The sequence below is a fragment of the Dermacentor variabilis genome, chromosome 3 (genome assembly GCF_050947875.1).
Source record: "Dermacentor variabilis isolate Ectoservices chromosome 3, ASM5094787v1, whole genome shotgun sequence".
Taxonomy (NCBI): domain Eukaryota; kingdom Metazoa; phylum Arthropoda; class Arachnida; order Ixodida; family Ixodidae; genus Dermacentor; species Dermacentor variabilis.
The window spans coordinates 221,906,174-221,914,074 of NC_134570.1; positions in this window are offsets into that span (position 1 = coordinate 221,906,174).

Genomic DNA, 7,901 nt, shown 5'->3' on the forward strand with positions numbered 1-7,901 from the left:
ATAACGCATTCGAGACATGGTATTTCAGCCAATCTTTCAACTCGTAAAGTTTCCTTAAAAATTATAGCTACCCCGCTGCCTCGAGAAATTCTATCCTTGCGGTAGATTCGGTAATCCTAAGGCGCGATATCATCGTCGCCAATGTCGTTGTGGAGCCAGGTTTCAGTAATTATAAATAGACAAGTTTGATATCTTAGCACGACATCTAAATCGTCACTTTTTGCTAGAATGCATCGAAAAGGCCTGTTCTTGTCGTTCCATTTATATGAATTTAACGGTAACTGGTGCGCGAGCCAGGATATCTCATGCTGATCTCCATGTGGCGTTAGTAATTGATTGCCAAACTTAATTTTATCATGTACACGCTTTAATTTTCTGCACGATTTTCTGATATCCGAGGTGCTGTTCCGAAGTAGCTTCCTCACGTGCCTAGATACTGCGGAAAAATCCTCTGAGATAGAGATTCTCTTCCCTTTAAGTTTGTAGCAATTTTGAAGATGTTAACTTTTTCCCTGTGATTGAAGAACTTCACGATCACTGGTTGCCTTTTACCATGCTGCTTTCTGCCCATTCTATGAATCCGTTCGAATGAGCTTACGCTCACATCTAAAGTATGCCTGAACACATTGTCTACAACGCTATTCATGACGTCTTCAGAGGCGTCGTCATTCTTTTCCGGTATGCCAAACACAACGAGATTGTTGCGGCTACTCGGATCCCCTAAACCAATGAGCTTACTTTCTAAGCTACGGACGGTCTTTTCGATACTAATAAGTTTATCGCTGAGTCATTTAATCAACACAGAAGATTCCTCGACAGTTTTTCATTTGAACTCGATGCCATCAAGCCATTTTTGAATATTGCTCTGACGTACAATCAACTGCGTCAACAATTCCAAAATGGAGGGCCCTGGTTTCGATAGAACGTCCCCTCACAACAACAGTAGGGACCGAAACACTTGTTGAATGGTACAATGAAAGGTATACAGACTACGTCGGCACGTCAGCTGGATTACTAGCTTTTACAGATGATACTTTATTACTAACCTGCACGCAAAAAAGAAGCGGCTTGAGCGTGGTGCCACAGGAGTACCAGCTGACGTGCCCACTGAAAAAATCCGGGGATGGCAGGCGTCTTTCATCCACTTGAGATGACGTTGAGGGCTTTGGAAGCATCGTTGTTCAGCCTTTGTCGATGACGTGGAGACACCAGTAAAGTTATGCGTGGCGGTGACATGTACAGTCACAACTTTATCTACGCTTGCCTTTGCTGTCGCACCAGGCAGGAAAATCTGCACGTAAAAAAGAAACGGCTTCAATATGGTGCCCCAGAAGGACCAGCCGATGCGCCCACAACATTCAGTTTCACCACCTTCCTCGCATCTGCAGGATCGTGAAAAGCGCACAGCGGCAAAGCGTATTAGGATTTCTCAATACTTCAGAGAGTTCCGTCTAATTTGGAAATTGTGGACTCAAATATTTCATTTCATTTCATTTCATTTATTATACCCTCAAGGCCTGTGGAGGCTTTACAGAGGGGAGTGGGTTACAAGTAAATTCAAACAGTAAGTCTTGCAAAAGAAAAATGTACAACATATAAATACAATTTGACAAATAATTAAGTTGGAATACAATGAGCAATCACAAAAGCTACTACAAAAAAGAACAAGATATAAAAGCACATTAAACAGCATTCTAGGAAGTAACGTTGGTTAGCATCACGAAACAAAAGATTATTATCGATGGACACAATGTGGGCCGGAAGGTGGTTCCACTCTAGTGACGTCCGAGGTACGAATGACTGGGAAAGTGTATTTGTGCTGCAAGAAGGGACGTGAACCTTGTAAGAATGATCGATGCGACGAGATAGGTAGTGCGGAATATGGACGAATACATCACGTAGTGTTGTGTGGTGAAAAATTTTGTGATATAATGATAAACGGGAGACATTACGTCGAGCTGCCAGAGATGGAAGAGAAAGGCTAGTTTTCATGACTGTTACGCTGGCAGTTCTGTTATAATTCGAAAGAATGAAACGAGTAGCAATATTCTGAACTATTTCTAATGCGTTAATTAGGTTTAGGTTATTAGAGTCCGAGACTGATGTAGCGTATTCTAATTTCCGGTGTATTAGTGTTTTATAAAGCAATAAATTTAGGCAGTGTGGAGCCTTAAAAAAGTTTCGCTATAAGTAACCAAGAGCGCGGTTAGCATTCTTCACTATATTAGTAATGTGAGTTGCCCAGGTAAGGTCGTATGTAATATGAATTCCTAAGTACTTGTACGAAGTTACCTGTTCTAAAAAAAGACAATTTAATTAGTACACCTGACAGACGTTAGGTGTCCTGGATACTGGCATAGCTTTACACTTGTTAACATTTAATTCCATTAGCCATAAACTGCACCAGTTAGATATTAAACCAAGGTCCGATTGAAGACAGTATCCCAATCCGTAGGTATTTCTCTAAAGATAGCACAATCATCCGCAAAGAGATGAACGTTAGAAGTTACTTGTGAAGGAAGGTCGGTAATATATATTAAGAACTATAAAGGACGGAGAACCGATCCTTGGGGCACTCCAGAAGCAATAGAGCACATCGGTGAATTGCAGCCGCTAGCACTAACGTATTGTGAGTGATGAACCAGAAAACATTCGATCTATTTTAAGAAATTAGCATCAATATTCAAATGGGTTTGTTTGTGGACTAGACGTTTGTGACAGACATTATCGAGTGCTTTTGAGAAGTCTGGTGCATGATGCACGATCAATAATTCGACGCAACTGATGAGTGAAGGATACGAGTTGAGTCTCGCATGAGTATTATTTCCTAAAGCCATGTTGTGCAGGTGAAAAAAATGTGTTATCTTCAAGAAAGTCGACGAGGTTTGTGAATACAATGTGTTGTAGAAGTTTGCAGCACGTGCTGGTAAGTGAGATGGGGCGATAGTTGGTTGCTATGTTTTTGTTACCAGATTTGTGGAGCGGAACCACCTTCCCGACCTTCCACTGATAAGGTAATGTGCTGGTGTTGAGTGATTGTTAAAACATTTTTGTTAGTATAACACAACTGTATGCGAAAGGGCTATTTAGGAACTTAGTGTTAATTGAGTGAAAACCATGTGAAGAATTGCAGTCGAGCTTGTCAATAAGTTTAGCAACACTATATGTATGAACTATCACTGGAAACATGACTGCATAATCATAGTTACGTAACTCGGGAAGTTGTTTATTTAGAGCTCACGAAAAATTCTTGAGAAAGGCTTCGTCAAAGCGAGTTGCAGTACCATTTTTGGGAACAGGCTGCCCAGTAGAGCCGTTTAATAAGATTACGTTATCAGAAACAGGTTTAATTATTTAGCAAAATTTTTAATGCTAGCTTTAAGAATAGATGGAAGAGTAACAGCAAGAAAAGTAGGTTTAGCAAGTTTTAATGCTTGAATATATTCGTTAGAAGCCGCCTTGTATGCCGTCCAACGAGAAGCACTCGAGGACAACTTAGCTGATTGGTAGAAACATTTTTTAGGGTTAGAAAGTCTTTTAATGCGAGTGTTATATCAGGGGCTTGTGGGTTAGAAGTTAAGATACGGCTGGGAACATATTTGTTCATTAGGTCATTTACTTTATCAGCAAACAGGTCCCAATTAGTTTGCACAGAACGATCATCAAAGTTAATCAGGAATGTGCCACAACGTATGTAACTCATTATTGATAGCCGCGAAGTTTGCTCTACTATAGTCGAGTATTGCTTTCTTTTTCTTGATGTTTTTCGTATGGTTGGAACTTATCCTAAAATGCATAGCAAAATGGTAACTTAAAGGTGGAAGGAAGGAAGCGTTGAAAGTTAGTTTGGGTTCAGCAGTAAGTGCTAGGTGTAGAGTGTTTGATATGGTAGCAGTATTCCGTGTTGGGTGAGTCACCACTTGCGAAAAGGAAAAAGTGGAACATAAATCTAAAAATACCTTGGCCTGACACGAAAAAGGGAGTAATGAAGGAAGCTGAGAGTTCCATTTAATGTTCGGAACGTTAAAGTTGCCTATTAAGTGAAGGGGCGATGATGAAAAGCGTGGTGATACGTTAGTAATTACATCATGCAATTCACTAAAGAATGTGGGCGAGGAAGGAGATCGGTAGCATACGCCCATAACTGCCTTCTGGTAATGAATGTTAAATGAAGCCCAGAGGTCAGTAGCAACAGAAATTCGTGAAGAAGGAATCTCGTTAGAAATGGCAAATAGGACGCCGCCTCCTCGACTCACAGCACGATCCTCCCTATAAATAGTGAAGCTATGGGCATCCTCGAAGATTTCAAAATCATTAATGTTGTTCGAAAGCTACGTTTCTGTTAAGGCAACAATGTGCGAAGAACAAGTGCCAATCGCTGAGGACAATAAAAAGTATTTGTTCAGTACACTTCTAATGTTAGTAAAAAGATGGACACATGGTGTTGTGAAGACTGTCCACTTCCCCTCTCGCTCCGCTAGGTTAAATTACCTGGATGAAGTATGTTCCTTGCGCGTTGGCCCTGCGACGGTTCTTCTGTCACGCATTTCGTTTCGGCGTCAAAAAAGTAGCACCTGTCCTTCATAAGTAGTTTGTCGTATCTGAGTTTAAACGCAGGTGCAACGGGCTAATTTTTTCCAAACGATAAGATTTCCCCGAGCGAGACGGGTTGCGGGGGAGTCATCTTCGCTAAGTGTTATCTTAGTGTTGAAGATATGAACGACAATCTTATGGGCATAATAAGCCGATCAATGAGTTAGCGGTAAAAGGGAAAATGCTGGAATTCTGGATCAAGCTACAGAACAGGTATACGGCTTTAACTCGGGAAGAGGGCCTTAGTGTTGAGTCAATGAACTACAATCCTACGGGCATCATTAGGGATTGTGCAATAGAAGTTGGTGGTGACTCCATTAGACAAGATGCCAGTGAGCTATTGCAGGAAGCGAAAGGTCTGATCAAGAAACGCCAATGTATGAATGCCTCTAACCCTACAGCTAGAATAGAAGTGGCAGAACTTTCTAAGTTAATCAACAAGTGTAAGATAGCTGACATAAGGAAGTATAATATGGATAGAATTGAACATGCACTCAGGAACGGACGAAGCCTAAAAGCAGTGAACAAGAAACTAGGAATAGGCAAGAATCTGATTTATGCGTTAAGAGACAAAGCCGGCAATATCATTACTGATATGGATGAGATAGTTCAAGTGGCTGAGGAGTTCCATACAGTACCAGTGGCACCCATGACGATAATGGAAGAGAGAATAGTCTAGAGGAATTTGAGATCCCACAAGTACCACCGCAAGAAGTGAAGAAAGCCTTGGGAGCTATGAAAAGGGGGAAGGCAGCTGGGGAGGATCAGGTAACAGCAGATTTGTTGAACGATGGTGGGCAGATTGTTCTAGAAAAACTGGTCACCCTGTATACGCAATGCCTCATGACTTCGAGCGTACCGGAAACATGGAAGAACGCTAACATAGTCCTAATACATAAGAAAGGGAACGCCAAAGACTTGAAAAATTATAGACCGATCAGCTTACTGTCTGTTACCTACAAAGTATTTAGTAAGGTAATAGCAAATAGAATCAGGAACTCCTTAGACTTCTGTCAAGCAAAGGACCAGGCAGGATTCGGTAAGGCTACTCAACAATAGACCATATTCACACTTTCAAACAGGTGATAGAGAAATGTGCAGAATATAACCAACTCTTAAATATAGCTTTCATTGATTACGAGAAAGTGTTTGATTCAGTCGAAACCTTAGCAGTCATGGAGGCATTACGGAATGAAGGAGTAGACGAGCTGTATATAAAAATACTGAAAGATATGTAAAGCGGCTCCACAGCCACCGTAGTCCTCCATGAAGAAAGCAACAAAATCCCCATAAAGAAAGGCGTCAGGAAGGGCGAAACAATATCTCCAATGTTATTCACAGCGTGTTTACAGGAAGTATTCAGAGACCTGGATTGGGGAAGAATTGGGGATAAGAGTTAATGGATAATGGCTTACTAACTTGCGATTCGCTGATGATATTGCCATGCTTAGTAACTCAGAGGACCAATTGCAATGCATGCTCACTGACCTGGGGAGGCAAAGCAGAAGGGTGGGTCTAAAAATTAATCTGCAGGAAACTAAAGTAATGTTTAACAGTCTCGGAAGAGAACAGCAGTTTCCGATAGTAGCGAGGCACTCGAAATGGTATGGGAATACATCTACTTAGGACAGGTAGTTACCGCGGATCCGGATTACGAGACTGAAATAATCAGAAGAATAAGAATGGGCTGGGGTGTGTTTGGCAGGCATTCTCAGATCATGAACAGCAGGTTGCCACTATCCCTCAAGAGAAAAGTGTATAACAGCTGTGTCTTACCAGTACTCACGTACGGGGCAGAAACCTGGAGGCTTACTAAAAGGGTTCTACTTAAATTGAGGACGAAGCAACTAGCTATGGAAAGAAGAATGATCGGTGTAACGTTAAGGGATAAGAAAAGAGCAGTTTGGGTGAGTGAACAAACTCGAGGTAATGACATCTTAGTTGAAATAAACAAAAAGAAATGGGCATTGGCCGGACATGTAATCAGGAGGGAAGATAACCGATGGTCATTAAGGGTTACGGACTGGATTCCAAGGAAAGGGAAGCATAGCAGGGGGCCGCAGAAAGTTAGGTGGCCAGATGATATTGAGAAGTTTGCAGGAACAACATGACCACAATTAGTACATGACCGGGGTAGTTGGAGAAGTATGGGAGAGGCCTTTGCCCTGCAGTGGGTGTAACCAGGCTGCTGATGATGATGATGAATCTTCGCTAAGAGTGATAGTGCTTGTTTTGAGGTGATTACGTAGTGAAATAACATTTTCTTTTTTTTAAGCTCGATAAATTCACAATTACGGGTCGGCATTTTCCCGGTGAAGAAACGCCTAAGCGATGAGCCGTTCAATTGAGTCGGATGAAAAAGATGGAAGTACAGTTTTCAAAGCAGATATAACCTTGTTGTCGGTTTGTTCCCATGTTTCTGTAGCGTCTGGAATGTTGCGAATGATTAAATTATTTGGCCGACATATGTCTTCAAGGTCATTGGCGCGGGCCCGCAGAATTGGGGTTTCTTCTTTTAGGGCCCCGACAGTTCTCTTCAAGTGGACAGTACTATACCCCGTGCCTCGAAATTATTGTATTTTTCTTCTATACCGTACATCCGTTTGTTCAGTACAGTGAATTTCGCTTGCATGTTTTTTTGACCATTCTTTCTAACTTTAATATCGGCGGCTTGTTCGGCTAAAGCGTTTGAGGACTGGAGTGAGCGAGTCTGTATATCTTTAATAAAGCGAAACGTTATCTTCATTTGTTCTGCAGGGTCGTCAGGCAGTGTTTCAATATCAAAAAGTGCGTCCGTCCTAGTAATATACGCCGGGTTTGTCTCAACATCCCCTGAACAAATCAGCAATAAGGCAAACGAAGAAGTCAACCATTCACACATGGTCTGACACAACAGCCGTGGGCACGGGAACAGCACTAAGAAGCGGTCATAACTTTTTCTCGCGTATATGGAAAGTTTAGTACACACCTGCACAGGACAGAAGCACAGGTTACGGGCCATGCCGAAAGTGCTGCTCGAGTGCCCACTGAAGGTAAAGTTTCCAGGGAAGCCGTTTTAATGTGCCTTGATGGATGATGCCGTGGTCGATGTGGTTGACGCATGGAAGACGAGCCTTGCTGATGATACCACGGCAGGAAAATGCGCGTCGACGTCGATGTAAGCACAGGTTGCGTCAGGAAGATGCGCGGAAACGCATTCTAAGTCGGTGGGTGTGTCCGTTGATAGCGCCAACAGGAGTCCGATAGCAGCCTGCACAGGACAGAAGCAGAGGATACGGGCCATGCTGAAAGTGCTGCCCGAGTGCCCA